We start from the raw sequence: 19,012 nt of genomic DNA, 5'->3' as shown, positions 1-19,012 counted from the left end.
GCAATTATGGTATTAGTTCCATGAACAAAAGGGTTTCCATCCATTCAGACATCTTTCCCTGTTAGTAAAAGCAAAAGAATGGGTGACTGCATCTTGCTTCTCTCTTTTTCTGGGTGCTGTGAGGCTGCGTCCTTATCCTTAGTCTATGTGGAGGAAGTGGTGAATTCTTCACCTATCGGATCTGGGGACATAAAGACAAATTTAGCAATTTTGTTGCTTTCCCTTTTCCTTGTTATTTCAGGATCAAGAGTTATGAACATATGTGGGGAGTCTTGCTGTGTTTCCATGATCTGTACTGAGAGATGAGTCCCTATAATGTCACCAGAGAGCATTCCTGAAACCTGTGAATGGCCACTTCTTATGCAGGCATAAACCTGATCCTAGGTAGAACAGGTCAAAGCTTGTAATGCCATAGTTACGTGCAGTTGAACTATTGCGGTGCGTACACATTTTATAAAGGCAGGTAGCATACAGTCTTTTATGCTTATGTCACCTGAATGGGCATAATAAATAAAAACAATACAAATTCTTCAGCCAGTGATTCACTGACAATATATTTTGCTAGATGTGTACTGTTGTCATAGAATTAATTGTCTTGGATGACAAGAACTCATATATTACCCTGAACAAATTGATATTCAGCTACAGATGTCACAGAGTAATCCAGAAAATAAGAGTTTATAAAAATTGCTAGTGTATCTCGCGTTTCTATACAAATGTTCAGTCTATCACAATTGTGATGTGTGACCAGTAACATTCTAAGATGTGTTGATCTGGTTCAATGAATGATTTTCTGTAATATTTGGAAATTTTGGGGGGGTAAATTGCATTATAAATATTCATTGACTATTACACACGTAAACGTATATAAAAGATGTAAGGAACAATTTGCAGCAATGATATCCATTGGGACTCATTTCGGAACAGTATGGCTAATTGGTGCATATACTATTGACTTCTTCTGGGTTCATTTTTACATACAGATACACCAATAGTACATGCAATGACATCCATAGGTAAAAAGCTGGCACACTTAAAAATACATGATTGGACACTACAGTTAGATAATTGTTTATGTTAAATAATAAACTACAGATCTTTGACAGCTTGTTTTGCTAAAACAATGTAAAGGGCATATAGGGCACCGTAGGGAAACATCAAGTGCATTCAATGAGTAGCAAATTCTGGAATCCCTCCTGCTGAGTGGGTGAGAGCACTCAACCTCATCCTATTTCTTCATAACAGTTGTAGGGGCTTGTAGCAATTTTTCTATATCCCCTAATACAGACTGGGGTGTAGCTACCCACAAAATAATGTGAAGCAGCCTGGCCTCAAGTTTAAAAAAGAACATTAGCAGAACAGTGAAACTAACTCATTATTTTTATTTAATTTGAAACCCATAAAATGACTTACCCAGTGTAATCATGTTATATTTTTTAATTTGCATTTCTGGTAACAATATTCAACACTTTGGGATGACCTAGTTTAAAACAGCCAGTGTCATAAATTCTGATTAAAATATCTGTAAATAAGATGCATGTTGTTTCTCCACTGTTTGTTTTTGAATGCAACTTTATAGTTATATTAAGCCAGTTCCAGCAGGCTGCATCTCCAGTGTACAGCTGGAAAGGTTGTCATTCGTGTTCAACCTACTCTATTCTATTGCACTGCACATATTTATTCCATTATTCTACATTAACATCTCTTTTTTTATTTAACAGAAATACAGTCTTTTGTTAAACAGAGCTCAGACTTGATTGGCATCCTCTAATATGTCCTTCTGGTGTTGCGTCTTAGGCATTCCTTGTTCTGATTTTCTTTTTTTGTTGTAGTTTAAATGTTCAGGATTGTTATTGTGGAAAGTTTGGTTCTGTCTTGATTTTCCTCTCACTCGTATTACAATATCACACAAGACTCTTATGAGTCACATGTTATGCCTTGGATACTTCGAAGCACCTGTAAGTTCAGAAGCTAAATCCAGTGCAATTGGACATTGTAATCTGATGTAAACAGACTATTTTGCTTCTGATTTTGTGCTGACGTCAGTATCAGTTTTATTGTGCTGAAATTATTCTCGAATTCCATTACTGTATGCAAGATAAGGATCAAGCTTCGTATCTTCTAACTCAGTGTGTGATTTCTGCAGTAAAAGACGAGTTTTAGTTTGTATTTTTTAAATACTACGGTTAAGTACACAAAGTAACATTCAGGCTCAGCTAACTTTAAAGCTCCCTGAAGAGATAAGTGGTTAAGAATGGAATTTACGAAAGATAGCGTTCTTGGTGGAGACTCAGGATGAGAGACCAAAGTAGGGAGTAGCTGAAGTAGGAAACTGTTAGGAAATGTTTTAGTTCATATACTTCTGAGAGGGTTAGACATCTAAGTCAAGGCTTCTGAGAAGCATCTATCTCCAAATTCGCAGATCTGAGCCACCGTCTGGAGTGAGATGCTCTAGCCAGATTACTTTTTTCATAGAAAGAGAGAAATAGTCATAATGAAGATGGGTTAAGGAGAAAATTACTTTAGCCCAAGTCTTAGCTCATCAGGAAGGAGAGTCAGATTTTAGGCCTGTTGATCCTGAATGTTTAGTCTGAGCAAAACAGTTTAGCTTTAGTAAGGAAGACTGACAGGTCTCCACACCAGACCCTGTGATCTCATGGTTAGGGCACAGCTGAGATGGGAGAGATGTATTTCTCTTGGGCCAGGGCAAGAATTGAACCCAGGTGTGCCACACTGCAGTGTAATAAGAGATCCAGCCTCTGAAGTATTAGTTGAAAGGTGATTCCTGTCCACAATTCCTTCTTTCCTTTGTTTTCAGAAGGTAGTATACTGGTGCTTTGAGGATGTCTTCAGGCATCTCAAGGAATGTAAGTGTGGAAAACTTTTCTGTGAGTCCTGGGCTTAGACTAAAGAAAAATGCTGCTTTATGCAGTTCTATCAAAAGTTGGGTAATTTTGTGCATGCTAAGAGTTTAGGAAGAGAATTTTAGACTGAATGTTTTAGACTGGCTAAGAAACTTTGTAATCTAGCTAAGGATTCTTACTGTACTAGGCACTGCATAGACATGCAGTAAGAGAATTCTGTTTTCCAAACCCTTAAAGATTTATCAGAGAAGATGCAATGAAATGACTTGACCATTGTGACTCAGACAGTGCTAAAATCAGGATGTAGAACTGCAGTCTGACTTGTAACCCTGCATCCTCTGTATCTTCTCAAATCAAAGGAATCTTTTTCTTACATCTGGCTTTCCTGATGCCTGTCTCTGTCCTGTGCCAAGATAAAAGAACAAACATATGGCGGGAAGAGGATACTGAAATAAACTGTTACTAAAAATCTCATCATGGAGAGGGCAAATAATAAAGTTGAATTCATGAGTGAATTTCAGTTAAAAAAAAAAAAAAAAAAGAAGAAGAAGCTTGGAGATGCAACGGAAGTGTTTGCATAGCTTGCTGGTGCTAAATTCCTAGAAAACTGTGCCGTTTAACTGATAGAGCAAGGGTAAAACAGAGGGGAGGGCAAAGATATTTCTTCTGAAATTCCTGCTGGTGACATTGTCCTGCAGTACTAAATAAGTCTCCAACTAGAAAAGGATGGAGGATCCTAAATTATCTGGCTCAATGGACAGCGAAATTTTTAGTAATGTGGAAGTCATTTGGGAACTAACTAGAATTTTGCTCTTTCTGAAAGACCAGGAAACAGAATGAATTTCCATTTCTGCAGTGACTAATTTCTTTTGCATTTAGAAGCAAAGATGGTTCAAATAATTATTTCCTGTTTTTAACAGCTCCTTCTGATCCAGAGATAAGAATGTGAGGATAAAGGTTTATGGTTATATTATTTCTAGTGAGAGATCTGTTTGCGTGTATCCACCTTGGATTTGCAGTGCTCCATGAAAATGATTCCTGATCTTGGCTTTCCTTTCTATTTTAACTCATAATTAGAGAAAGAGATGTGAAAATATTTAAACACAGGTGTGTTAAGTTGGGAGCGAAAAAAGACTTGTTAATCATGGCTCAGCATTGAATCTTTTAGGGAGAATTCATGACATCTTTTTATCCAGGTCAGCTTCTTCCTGAAACACTTCAGAAGTGGTGGCGTGGCTTTCTTGCAGAGTAAGGCCTCGTGTGGGTTCTAATCTGTGTGAAGTATGCGGTTCGCTTGACCTCGTCTCCTAATGAAAACAGAAGATTCTCTAAAGGCTGGACTTGGAGCTAAAAAAGAGATAAACTGAGGATTGTGGGAGTACAACAAGAGTGTTAGAAAGTAAATTTCAGGTTGTCAACGTGCAGCAGAAAATTTCACCTGATATGCAAATATTGAAAATCCCTGCTCCAAAGCAAGCAGGGTGCTTAAGGATTGAGATTATGGGAGATGACCATGAACCCTAAATACTACAGAATTACTGAAGTTCCACTGCAATAGAGCATCTTAGGCAAAGGATGCAGTGCAACACAAAACAAAGTCCTTGGTTGAAGGAAGAGAGCGCAGCTCTGTAGAGGAATGGCACATGTGTTCACAAGGTTCAGATACTCTGTCTGCAGGCAGAGTCAACATATTCATGAATGACTGGGAAAGGAGGTCAGCTTGCAAGTGATCTGGTTTGCTATGGCCTTTGTTGTAGACATGGCCCAATAGGTAGCATGACCAGAATGTGGACAGTCACAGGACCAAACTGATGTAGGAAATAAGCTATATCAGGAACCAAAAAAGCTGCAGACTGGAAAATGAGGGTAGATAATAGTGATGAGCAGGAGAAGAAAATGGAAAAAATATGTTTCAAATGTCAAATTAAAAATCGAAACTGGATTTAAAAACAACACAAATTTTCTAAAGAACGTGATTAATTGCAAGGTGATGTCACAATCAGGTATTAATATTTTGGATAGTGCCATCTACTGTTAACATGCTTTATCTGCAGTAGCTCAGACATCTGTTCAGAGCTGAAGAAGGTCACTGTGGTTATATCTCATATGCCATTCATTTGTGGTAAATTTGTCATCTCGGGTATCTGTACATTTGTAACCATGGATCATATAACCTCATCTTGAGTTTCAGGGGATATCTTTAGAATGTCATAACATGATTCCTACACTGACATAAAGCTCTGTAGTCTCCTACTTTAACCTAATTTATGGCATGAGTCTTATGACTTCTCAAATCTTAGCAATTTAACCTGACCCTAAAGATAATTTCTAATAAAGAGGCTGCTCAGAGGTAAAAGTACTTGTAGCAAAAAGAAAAGTATGCATACTTAAAAGTAACCACTTGGTGTCACTCTTTTCCAGTGGTTAATACCGTGTGATGTTAAAGAAATACTGAAATTGTTTACTCAGTTGACACCTTCTTTGGAAAAATTATTGTAGACTATTGGGTAGGAGCAGAGCTGCTCATGTAATGAAATGAATGTCTTCCTCTTTTAAATAAACTGTTTTTAGTATTGATTCTGTAATGATAATTGTATCTTGATATCCCGTATTACCCTTTGCAGTGTCCCTTTGATTTTCCAAAGGTGAGGCTGAAATTTAGAATCTCAGTAGATGTAGCACCTCAACCATGGACCAATGTACTGGAGGAAGGAAGGGAAGATGGGGTGGCGTGGAAGGGAAAGAGCAAGGTGCTGAGGAGACTGCAGCACTGCTGCATGTCATAATTACTCTTTTTTCTGCTCCAAAACAAGTACTAGAAGAATCGCTGTCTTGTGTGCAGTAAACATGGCCATCCCCATCACCAAATAATATAAACATCTAAAGTATAGCGCAAAATTATTTCTTACAGAAATGCTGTAGGATCTCAGGCTTTGCCTTTCTAAGTTAGGCTCTACATGACAGCAGAGACCATCCTTGACCTGTTAATCAAGTAATAATTTAAGTTCTATTTTATTTTCCTTCCTTCATAGTGTCTTAAAACTGTTAGTGTATTTTTTGAAAACTTTGCTATAAGTGATGGAAGGTTATTAAGAGTTGAAAGTCATTTAACTTTCTACATTGTTCCTTTCCATTCTTCACTGTGAAATATGCTCTTTTCCCACTGGCAAAATACTTTTGGCTAAAATGCTTCTACTTGTAAAATTGACCCTTGCTTACCTTGGCTTGTTTTGAAGGCTTCTTCAGTGACTTCTGAACCCTTTCCTTCTTGATAGGAACTAGTACAAATTTTTAAAAAATTCTTAAAACACTATCTAGTGATGGTAGAGAATGGAATGGAATAAAATAGATAGTAGGAATGAATGGACTGGAAATTTTATGAGAAAGTCTGTTTTATGACATTTCCTGGCTTGCAATGTAAAGAGGATGATCTCTGGTTTAAGGATTTTGAATAATTTCAGTTGAAGTCAAAGGGGGTAATGCATGTTTACCCCAGTGCTGCATTTGACTCTACAGGCTTCATACTTTTGGATGCCTGTCTTTGTTGAATAGAAGGTCTTAAATATATTTTCAGTCTAGAATATGGGCTGAAAAGAAAAAGGTCGCTTGGATCAGACCTGTGCCCTACAAATGTGTGCGATCCTTTAATAGATACTTAGTCCTGAAATCACGCTCCCCACATGTTCCAGAGCAGCAAAACATTTCCTAACAGCCTATATGAAATTTAAGATCTAACTTACAAAATAGTGAAAGTTACAAAATCTTTGAAATGTTGCAGGAAAATGGCAGAAGAGATTAAAGGCATTACTGGTGACACAGATCCTTACAATAATGGAGGTTTTGTTAATTGAAAATGTTTTATTTTCTCAGGACACAACTCTTCGCACTTTAGAGAGGAAGGCAGTCCTTCCCCCAAATCATTCCAACCTGTATAACCTGAGGCACATTGCTTCCTGATCCAAACGGATTCTGATTCAGAGTGTTTAATTGGTAAATTGTCCATTAGAATTTGGCACTGGAAAAGAAAATGAGAAGCCAAAAGAAAGGGTTGGATCCCATTGCTTAATTCCACTGCATAAAAAAGGAAGGTGCTTGTCCAGCCTCCAACTTGTATTTCATATCCTGTCTTCATTCTCCATGGTTCAAAGCAATTTGATGAGGAAAGCTTGCAAATGTGCAAGTTCTGCTATATGGCAAAGCAATATTTGTGACCGGCTAAAGCATCCTATTTTGATTTCTGAGCTCTTCATGACTAGTTGCTAAGTTAGCTGTCAGGCTTATTCTTTAGGTGTTTTGAAACAAAGGTTCTGGGATTAGATAATCTGAATCCTACTATTAGGACCAGGATACCAAAAACTCTGCTCACTGCCCCTGTTAAAAGAGTTTTTTGCACAGAACATGAGTTTGTGCTAAACTGGCCTTAAGAAACGATCTGTCAGAATTCTGTGTGAAGAGGAAAGGAGCAATACTTATCTATACCTTGAAGTTTTGGTCACCAGTGGTTATGTGATGAACTGCGTGCGTGGAGGGAGTGTATAATACATCATAGAATGGTTGAGGTTGGAAGGGACCTCAGGAGATCATCTAGTCCAACCCCTCTGCTCAAGCAGGATCACCTAGAGCATGTTGCACAGGATCGCATCCAGGCAGGTTTTGAATATCTCCAGAAAAGGAGACTCCACAACCTCTCTGGGCAACCTGTTCCAGTGCTCAGTCACCCTCACAGTGAAGAAGTTATTCCTCATATTCAGATGGAACTTCCTGTGTTTCAGTTTGTGCCCATTGCCTCGTGTCCTGTCGCTGGGCACCACTGAAAAGAGTCTGGTCCCATCCTCTTGACACCCTCCCTTCAGATACTTGTACACGTTGATAAGATTTCCTCTCAGCCTTCTCTTCTCCAGGCTAAACAGGCCCAGCTCTTTCAGTCTTTCCTCATAAGAGAGATGCTCCAGTCCCCTAACCATCTTTGTAGCCCTTCGCTGGACTTGCTCCAGTAGTGCCATGTCTCTCTTATACTGGGGAGCCCAGAACTGGACACAGTACTCCAGATGTGGCCTCACTAGGGCTGAGTAGAGGGGGAGGATCACCTCCCTCGACCTGCTGGCAATGCTCTTCCTAATGCAGCCCAGGATCCCATTGGCCTTCTTGGCCACAAGGGCACATTGCTGGCTCATGGTTAACTTGTCCACCAGCCCCCAACCTGTACTGGTGCATGAGGTTATTGCTCCCTAGGTACAATGTGTATACACATGCACATTTTGCTGTTTCTGATATTTTCAACCTTTGTGTTTTTTTCAGAATGCATGTCAGGTTAATATTGTGCTGTGGTAGAAGCAGGTAGAGGTGGAAATTCGTTAGAAAGCCATAGCTGCAAAAGACCATCTTACCATTGGATGGCACTATAGTCCTTAGAGCTCGTAATAATCATACCCCTGAATATTATTCCTCATAAGAATTTTAGGTCAAGCAGCAACTAATAAGGGAAATAATTACTGGAAAGATTTTTTTTTATGGCTAATGTGGTAATAATAAAATTATTCTTTCAGAGCTGGCTCTAATTTTGCATCATTAGGCTTTAGAAAGTCCATATTCAAGTTTTGCCAGGTTGTTTGGCTTTCAAGATAAAGATTTTAAAATGCAGTTGATTCTGTCTTTTGGGACTCAGGTATTATGTGCTCTCTGCTGTCATGGAAGATGTTATGGTTATGTTTTGTGATTATAGGGTATTTTATCCCAGGGCTTTCACTCTTTTATGTTTTAGGCAAATGTTCTATATTAATGAGAAAATAATGTATTCAGCAACCCTGTCTCTAAATCATGCTTTTTCTTTTTCCTGACAGCAGGTATGGTGTATCTGAGTGTGGAATCCTCTTCACCTGAATATCTTAGAGCTACAGAATGGGTGAGTGTTTAAGTCTGGCCTTATTGTAGGCCTGTAATTTTGCAAGCATAAATATTTTTCTCCTCAAGCTGAAGACACAAATGTTCAAGGGAATGTCAGTAGTTCATTCAAAGTTGTGGCTGCTGTTTGGGCATATGCAAGGAAGCATTAACTTCAGTTTGGGTTATTGATATGCTGTTAGTTCAGTACTGAGACAGTTACGTCACTGGTATCACTATGACCATAGCATGGCATTCAGTGCAAGCAAGCCGCTCATGAATTTACTCAAACTTCCTGTAGGGTTTTGCAGTCTGTACTGAGTTCAATACAACCAGTACAGTTAGTTTGAAGCTAACTGAATTATATACATGAACTGCTGACTAGACTCTGGGCTATATATCCAGATGCAAAGTGTTTGGCGGCAATGTTGGCCTGTCCTCACCTCCTGTGCCACCTGCTGCTGGTTTATGTGGTATCCCACCCCGTTCATTGTCTCAGCCCAGGTACTTATGCAGCTGCACTTTGAAATGGATCTGGGAACTCATCTACTTAATCAAGGTCAGGTCTGCAGTATAGCTAATCACATGGCTACAGAAACCCTTTTTCTAGCATAAGAGAGTACATTGATGCTGGGGTAGGAAAATTATAGAATTAGGTTCCAATGCTTTAATCAAGTATTGCTACCAAAGACTTCGTCTTGTGACACCACAGCTAAGTAAGTCTCCTATTTCAGTGATTTGAATTAAGATAAGGTCATATTTTAAGTGATTCTGTTTGGAGCCACTTCCATATGCCATCTCCTGGATGATACGTAAATATAGCATGGGCCCTGACAAACACAGATATTCAGTTTTATGCGCAGCTCAGTGTGGAGCTTAATATTTATGACAAAAAAAGCATAAGCAAGTTCACCATAGACTGCAGAAACTATCTTATGAGAAAAGAGTGCTCTGAAATTCTTTTTACCAGGCAATAGAATGAAAGCCTTCAAGGTACTATGGTCTAGTTCTAGGTAAACCTCTAAGTGGAAAAAAGTAGTTATATGAAAATAAGAATATGTCCATTTTAACCAGTATTCTGAAATAGAGGTGACTATTTGTGTATTGTTTTATATATTCCCCCCGCCCCAGCTGTGTGTGTGTATATATATATATAAATAAAATGATCAGGTATTTCTGGAGACATATCTTACTACTTTTGTAGTGTGTGAGTTCTTCTATCATTCTGAATGTATTTCCCATAAAGGGAAAGAATCTCAGATCAGCTCCTTTTTCACTTAGTGCAAGAAGAGCTCAATATAACTGCCTTAGAAACTAACAGCACATCTGAGTTGGCAGGAGGTAGATTTACACATTGTATTTCCCCAGCACTGTGTATAAACAAGCAAGCTTCACCTGAAATATTTTTTGCAGGTCAGATGTAGTGAAAATTCCACTGGCCTAGCTTGATAAGCAGACAAGCCAGACAAATAGCTCTGCAGAGAAAAGAAACCTCAGTGCATGGTTGGCCTTGTTCTCTTACCTGCCAGGAGGAAAGGGACCTATGAAACTTTCTTCTAGCGTATTATCTAAGTCTTATCTGCTCAAACACTTCAGAGTTCAGGCAGAACAGCCAAAGTCAATTTTTGTTCAGAGTGTTTAAAACCAAAGATAAACAGAATGGAGAAGTTGTGCGTGGGGAGGTGCTGGGGTGGAGAAGGGACTGGGTGGTGGGATTGGGGAGGGAGTGTTTTAACCTACATTGACGCTTCTGAAATCTTCTTGGAAGTATCTACTCTCCTCAAATGACAATGAAATTGCACAATACATAATTGCTTGGGGGGGGAAGAGGGGGGAAGGGGATCTGCTGGCTTGTATCCAGGGGCCAGTATTCTATCTGACCTCAAGAGGTTGATGATACAATGGTTAGTATAAATTAGAGAACAGATTTGTCATGGCTGTTACTACTAATCTGACTTTAGAAAGCCTGAAAAGTGCCTTTGGAAATGTATAAAACAGGAATTGAATTTTCAGAGCTTTGTCTGCTAATATTTTAAAATATTAAAAAATATATATATTGCTTTGCTGACTGTGCGGTACTCCAAAGTGCCTGAAACCCTGTGGACCCTCACAGTGTACACTGCTGTGCTAGTACAAACACAACAGAATCCTTAGTATTTCAGGAATATTTTGTGAACTTCCCTGTCTTGCCAGCTGAAAGCAGGCACCTTGATGTTACCTGCACCCAGATCTGAGAGAGAACTGGGAGACTAGTTATTCCCCCTGCCCTTTACTGAACCAGGTATTCTCAGCCCAACTCTCAAGCCAACTCACCACTATATTTAAATGGAAATGATAGTATTTCATCCATAAAAACTCTCTTTCAGTTTACTAACACCTTGTTTATTGAGTGTTATGGCCTATGAAAACTACAAGGGCTAATGCTGTTGGAATAGCTTTTGCCATTTACTGACCAATCACTGCCATTTTTCAAAGTTGCTGTGTCCCAAAGGAAGCTCCAAGAATGATTGTGCCTCAGGAGATGTAATTGCTTCCAATTCTGTAATGTGGATGCAGAGTATAAATTGTTTGGCACCATCTTTTGTGATGCAGCCCTATCCCTTTTGTTATGTGTAATCTGCTGTGTGATTAAGGGGGAAAAAAAAAAGGTGCCATTCCTTGCTTTATGCCTCCTTCCCTGTGGTGTGAATTGTACAGAATGGCATACAGAAATGCATTTGCTTGAACAGAATTTCAATGGGTTGAGCAGAACTTCAGCAAGGAATTCTAATCTGATATTGTCAAACTTTGTTTCAAGTATAAAAGAGAGAGAAATTAAAGCATTGTTATGAAATTAAAACACTGCTGTTACTAATTCTCCTTTCTCTGACAGGTAATGTGATCAGTAATTGTGGCTAGATCATCCTTTCTGTTTTAAATGAGAGCTGGCCTTAAATTCTGTTTCCTTTGTCTATTCCCTGCTTGTAGAGATTTCCTGCCCAATGTTTTCTGTGAGTCCTTTCTTCTTTGTTGTTTTGGGTGCTACTTTGAAGACTTTTTAATACTTTTTTGTCTTTAATTGTCCACCTATACTGCTCTTCGAATAATTTCAGATAGGAAATGTGTAAAATTCAAATAAAGTATTCTATGAACTAAGATGTGGCAAAAAGCAAGCACTATCACATATTTTAAGAGGTTACTAAAACCAACTGACTCTCAAGTCCATCTTGTTTTCATGTGCCTAACACACAGATACTTTGCAAATAAAGAAGTGTGAGTGCTGCATAGACAGAATTAAAGACTGCATATATTTTTCTAGCAGCAGACCGATCTTCTTCTGTTCTTGTTTAGAAGTGTAGATCATCCATGTGTCATTTTATTCCTGAATTATGATGGTATCTTGCCCACATTCCATTTCTTCATGGTGCTTGTGGAAACCTAGGGTTGGGGCAAAACTTGCAGCTTTTAAATTTTCCATTGTGTTCTATAAACACTGACTAGCCAAGGTTGGCCTTGTATTTCATGAAAGAGTGGAGTAATATTAAAGTATGGTTGGAAGAGGTCTTGAGAGGTAAAATTAGGGATCAGATACAGTGGTATAATTTCTGACAGATGTTTGTTTCTGTGATTCTCAAACTGAGAGTTACAGAATATATTGGGAGTGGAGGGGAAGAGAGTACATTGCTGGAGTCTCTGGGAACAGAGTGCAGGATGTATCCAGGAGTTAAAGAGAGGGCTAAGCAGTGTGTTTCTACTGTTTTCCCTCCTGTTACCTTCTCCCAGCCACATCTTCTGTACCCATCTTGGCAGCTTGCAGCATTCATTCTTCCACAATAGAATCCATGGGGTATCCCTTTCTCCCCATTAATCTGAGAACCACCGAGTAATCAGTTGGGGAGGAGAACGCCGAGGGCACAGATTGTACTGGCGTAGGGAAAGAAAGTATTCAGATGAACTTTGGTGCTCTTAAAGACCTGAATGGATGGAGATTCTCTCAAACTCTCAGGCTTTCTGTTCCAGTGCTTCAGTAGCCTCATCATTAGATATTATGTCCTAGTGTCTAACCTAAATCTTTACTTCCAGTTCTGCTTGTAGATCTCTTCTTAAAGAAGACATCTTCAAATGAGGTGTTTTTCAGTGCTAAGAAGAGTGTAGGGATTGGCCTGTATGTTTTGGAGGATTGTATCTTTATATATGCCAGTAATGACAAGTGATATTCCAATATTATTGTCATATATTTTACATTTTAAACATTTTGAAGCAGATACTTTGAGCATCCAAATACATATATAAAATATCCACAAGACTTGTTTTTGCAAACACATTAGGAAGTTGAATGTGCTGATTACACAGTAATGTAAGGAGATTAGTAAGTACCTGCAGTAGATGTGGAATGTGGGTGCAATTGTGCAAACTGCATGTGTAGTCAGAATAATGAAGGAATAGTTCTGCATTTTGAACTTACATTTGTGTGTCCATCTCTTTTAAAACTTGGTTACTTTCTCTGTCCATGGCATCAGCCAGTGAGCATACTGCATATGAATCATTTTTGAGTGCTCTTGCTAAAGGATTAAATCACAAGCTCTCCTTATTTATAAAAGGAGGAAATCCTTCTAGTAGGACTGTTTTGTAACTGTTAAAATAGGAGGAAATTTAACCAAACCAATTTATTCTGGTTACTATGAAAAATGTTGTCTGTGAAAACATAAAAGCACTTACAAAATGTCAACATTTCAGTCCTATCTGCACGTAGATCAATATGAACAGGTCACAGTAACCTCTTAAAGAGGAGGTCTGCATGACAACCAAAACTAATTATCTAAGGTTCTAGAAAGAAAAACAAACCACCTTTATCCATGGGGTGTCTGCTCTCAACAGGATGATTTATACCAAATAAGTTTGCATCATCTTGTTTTAAAATGGCTTCTTCTAACTTTGTATTGTAGCAGAAGTAAAACTTCCATCTATGCCAACACTATGCCTGTGTGTATTTAATCTAGAAATATATATTCTGCATTGCTCGTTGTTTCACTTTGCTTCTGTGTGAAATGAGTATCTTTTTTGACAGGCACAAATATAGAAAAACTTCTCTAATTACATGTGTAATTACCACAGTAAGCTGTACACATATCTAGCTTGCGATAACACTTTCAGAAGCTATTAACAAAAAGCTTAAAAGGCGTGTTTGTACCATGTGGTGGTGTGAATTATAGAGTGCCAAACTGACACATGAACACGGTGCAGCACACTTCTGCAGATACATTACTTGGCAACTCTAAGCAGTGTAACTTAGCTGTAGCAAAACTCTAATGCAGTCCTGCCTTTCTGCCTCATCTCTGCCATAAATCAGCAATATTATTTCTGGTGCTGTAGCTAGTGCTCTGTCACTGTGCAGAGTCTTGGAAGTGTGTGTATCATTTTTGTGGTGTGAAAAATCTCTCTGGAAATTAAAGATTTGGTCGCCTAAGTATTGTAAATGCTTTTCCAAATCACAGGATAAGTGTAGAATGTCTTTGTAGATCTTGCGTGGCATACAGAAAGTCTGCTGTCTAGCTAACAACTAAATGGTAAAGTAACTAAAAAGCCCTTAAAATATTGTCTGGTCTTGATGTCTTGGAAAGAATTTTTGTTACCTAGATACATAGTCCAGTAATATCGGTCAAATTCCGTGTGCATTATGATTTATGTATTTAGCACTCCTGTATTTTAATCAGGAGCCAGGAAAAGATTGATGTACTTGACAGCTTTAATCTTAGAATATGCAATGGAATAGCAAAATCAGAAGAAATACAAATACTTGGGATTTAGATTCAGCTCATATTCTTTGGCATATTAACTGCAAACTTAAATATGAAGAGGTCAAATATGAAGTACACTGCAAAGACTTGAGTCTTCTGGTTTTAAGTTGTTTCCTTCTGAAGGCTTTTTATTTGCTACCAATTTCATATGCAGGCCCAGCTTCAACAAAATTCTTGACAGTATGGTGCATATTCATACTTAGGAATGTACCTAATGGGCTCGCTAAATTAATCAAAGTTCTGATATTCTATTTAAAATGTAATACAGAATGCATAACATATTTTTTTTTGTCATCTGCTGTGTTGTCATCTGCCTCCACCCAAAGGATCAGCCAGTTAAAACTGTAATCAGATTCCTCTAGGTCTGATCTTTAACTGATGAATACTAGCTCAGTAAAGCCCAGAAGTATATGGGATACAAATATTTCACAAATAGAAATCTGAATCATTGTAAACGTTTCTTGTAAACTATTTGTCATCCAACAGCCTCCAAATTCTTAAACATTTAATAATGAATCTTTATCACAGTAGTGATAAAATGTATTTTTTTCTGTTCAAGTGCAGTAAAGGCACAAAGAAGTATAATGCCACAGTAAAGATGTGGTCACATGACCTCAAGCAGTCAAAGATCACTGTCTGCTGAGCTGCAGTCACTGACCAGGAGGATTTTTGTCTGTGCCAATTCTGTAGTAAAATGTGTTAGATTAAATTACTGTGAAGGTTAAAGGTATTGGAATAAACCTTTAATAAGAAATTGAATGGCTGGACCCTTTAAGGAGCTTATGAAAGACAGTGTTCAGTTGTGTTCCACATGCACTTCTAAATTAATTATGTTTGCTTAAATCAAGGGAGAAAATGGTCATTTGCATACACTAAAATGTTTGTTTTAGTTGCATTATTTCCAGAACACTGACAACTGAGACAGAAATGCCACAGGAATACAGGTTACTGTGTACCCCTCTGAAATTTGGACACTCCAGGATTAACCAGAGCTATGGTAGTTTGAAAATCTGAAGTTTCCGGTTTGTGTATTTACAGACATCATTTTTGCTACCTGCCATCTGGAAATCTCCAGTATTGTTGCAGAGCTACAAGTGTCTGTTTTATGTTTTGTGGGGTTTGTATATACTATAGTATGTTTTGCAAGACATTTGTTGGATTACTTCCAATTCTTTCTCCAAAGCTTTATCCACCTTATCCACAGTAAGGGAGACTGGTAAAACTGATGCTGATCCACTTGATAATGGGGACAGGGATGCAAACTCCCACCTTTGTGGTAGGTATCTCTTGGGCTGCCTTCTAATGCTTAATAAAGAAAGCAGTTACTTCTGAGGCCTGTCCTGTGCTGAGTTGTAATCAAGAAACCATGTGTTTTCGTGGTCGTTATGAATGTCAGGTCTTATCTGGACACTTCACTGTTTGAAGCTGCTTCTCAGTATTTTCTTATTTTTTTCTTGTTGCATCTTTTTGCCTCCGTACTCACAACTGCAGTGTTGTGATTTACAAGAATGTTAGTTCACATCTGACGGGATAGAAAAAATGGGCTTTGTTATCCCTTTTTCTCACTAATTTTTTTACACTTATGTAACTGAATCAACTCCAATAATGATACTCCTGATTTACAATGTAATAAGAATTGGGCTATTAAAGAATAACAGCAAGAAAAGAAAAATTCTGTTTTCCCAAAATAAAAGAATTGAAAGGGTGAAGAAAGAAACAGTGCTTAATGAGGTCCACTGAATGTGGTGTTTGCTACAGAAATTTGGGCTCATGTGGATTGCATTAAGCAAAAAATCTGCCCACAGGAAAAAACAAATGACACTGTTGGGTCATGTTTGCTGTCCAAGCGTTGACCAAAATCAAAAATGAAAACCTTCTTTGACACCTGTAGATCATGAATATTTGATTGACATAGCACTCATCTCCAGTGGTTGTGCAAGGAACTGATTTTTTGACAAACTGAAAATCAAATAATATAGTGAAGAAATTTTATTATATGCATATATTATGTCTTGATCAAATTGAACCTCACTGATGCAGGTTTACATCTGGTGAAGATTCGGCTCTCAGGTTCTGTTCTGCATATATCTATTGTCTTGCAAATATATGTAAATATTCTATCATAAAGAAAATTGACAAATATCAAGAACAATGCACAAAATGGAAGCTGTGATAATTTCTCAATACAATAAGAAGTTGTTTCTAAAATACAAGTATTCAGTATAAACTCTCCTTGAAGGCTGTTGGTCATGTGATTGTCTATAAACTCATTTTTTTGATTGCAGAGTATTGTTAGTACTTAATAATGGCCAGTAGTTCCTCTTTTTATCAGTCTGCTTTTACGTGATTAACTGGAATAGCATTCACATTCCTTAATTGTAAGTAAATCTTATGTTCCATTACTCAGCTTTTAATTACCTGAACAGTAAATAGGAAGAGATGGCAATTTAGAACTAGGTGCACTGAATTCTGTTCCAAGGATACCCCCACTCTGCGTTGACAACAGAAGTAGTAAGGGCAGCTAACTTCCTCATTTAGATATCTAGTTCAATGTGCAAAAGTCAGTAGCATGAATTTCCACCTCCCTTCATAAATTCAAAAAGGGAATGGGTAGCTCAAATTCAAAATTACTGGTTCTTGGCCCCCATCATGTACCATATGTGGCAGTTTGCCACTGATTTTGATGAAAACGAAATTGAGCTCTTTTTACAGGCTAGAAGACTTTAACCATTAAGTCTATACAGCAGTAATGAATTTATTTAAATAAAACTGTCAAGAAGCTAAAAGGGGAGCAAACTAACAAAATTCATTTTGAAAGTTCTTTGCATGACAGTCAGAGTCAGCAAAATCATATCAAATTTTTTTTTGTTTGTAGGATTTTAGAGAAGATATTTTACAATTGATTTCAGGGCCATTTTAGCATGAACATTCTATTTTTTTGCAAGAGACTTTTTAAAAGGAGCAAGGGACTTCACATTTGCTACAGCAAAGCATTTTCAAATATTAGAACGTCTTGTTTTATGAGGTGAAAAAATCCTGTTGCCAGAACATAGTTTTAAGTGCTGGAAAAGTCGGTGTCTTCACAGAAAATTGGGCTGTTTTTGAATGATTAACCATACAGATCTGTGAAATACATTCCAGTATGCTGTATTTCAGTGAATCATGAAAATCTCTGGTTCAGGATTTTCCTTATCCGAAATAGAGGTATATAGCTAAGCTTGTAAGAGGAATGATTGAATACTGGTTGAGGATTTTTAGCAAAACATTTTGTCTAAAACTTCTGATCTGTTAGAATATAAATTTCTTGTTAACATGTTATAGTTTTTACAGAAAGCTTCTAAGATCCAGGATGCAATTTCAAGTCAAAATAAGAGATTGTAAGAAACCCTTCATTTCAGAAATCAGTCCAGGGCTGGCACTCACAACAGGAACTCTAACTTTTGTCTCCTGTGTCTCAGAAAAGTGCCTTAAAGAAAGGTTTGTTTGGAATTTGGCTGCCTGTATATGGGTTATGTGCTCATGTTCTCCCTCTTGGAAAAAATTTGAAAGGTCTTTAGTTTGTTCCAGTCTGGAATGCAACTAAATGTTGAAACTTCAGGATTTTTCCCGGATATGTTTTCCCTATCCAGCCATAAGACAGGATAGTTTAAATATCGTGCCTTTAGCCTTCATATAATCTTACCATGCCTCTTGGTTTCATACCTTTTTCTTTGGGATATATATGTACCATGATTGTCTTACATCTGTTACACAGATGAACAATGCCATGGGATGCATGAGCCACCTAATAACTTGGAATTCTGGCATTATATCATTGGTTACAATAGGTGGGGCTGTGTACACCCAAAACCAAAAAATGCGTATTTGGACAGTAAGATGATTGAGGCTTGTTTGTGTTTAGATTTGCACATTCTGCACATAAGCCATTGATCCCAAGTAAATAATGAGGATGAGAAAATCCATTAAACAAGTTATGAAAAGTATCATAGAACTTGTCAAATTAATGATTTCCCAAGTGGCAGACAACCAATTGTTTTTTACAACAGAGCAGTTTCTTAGGGATTAGAGGAAATCCAGAATACTCTCGGCAAAACCCATCTGAGGTGAGATCAGAATTTTACATTGGACCGTCAAAGTCCAAAGGATTGTGGAAAATCTTGAATTTAATAAGGTTTGTGCATTATTAATTTTATTTTTCACTCCTGTGAGGCAGCTTATATCAATGTAAAACCAGGCATGGGAGAAGTACATATGCAGGTCAGAAGACAGTACTACTGCCCAAACAGTGGTAAATGCTTAATAATAAAACTTTGGTCAAATAGAAGTGACCTAATGTCTTCACAAGTACAGAGCAAAGTATGCTCAGTGGTCCTCACTCTGTTGTACTTAAAAGGTGACGTTTGCTGCCCAGTCACTAGTTTCTCCCTGTCACCCTGAGCCACCATCCTTCTCCCCCTTCACTAACTTTATCCTATGGTTTTGTGAAATAAA

General features: G+C 37.9%; 1 long non-coding RNA gene across 7 annotated transcripts in view; it reads left to right on the top strand.

The window, feature by feature from the left end:
- LOC106486461 (uncharacterized) overlaps positions 1–19,012 on the top strand; it is a 34,309-nt gene that overhangs the window by 1,847 nt on the left and 13,450 nt on the right. For 6 of the 7 annotated variants that reach the window (XR_010885983.1, XR_010885985.1, XR_010885984.1 and 3 more), the window contains exon 2: positions 8,705–8,766. This is a non-coding gene — a long non-coding RNA (uncharacterized lncRNA). Of the gene's footprint in view, positions 1–4,667; positions 4,868–8,704; positions 8,767–19,012 lie in introns of those variants that run through there. The other variant, XR_001292877.2, reaches the window with a different exon arrangement.

The sequence above is a fragment of the Apteryx mantelli genome, chromosome 18 (assembly GCF_036417845.1).
Source record: "Apteryx mantelli isolate bAptMan1 chromosome 18, bAptMan1.hap1, whole genome shotgun sequence".
NCBI classification, from domain to species: Eukaryota; Metazoa; Chordata; class Aves; order Apterygiformes; family Apterygidae; genus Apteryx; species Apteryx mantelli.
The sequence above is the reverse complement of the archived record's forward strand: the minus strand, read 5'-3'. Positions and strand labels throughout refer to the sequence as shown.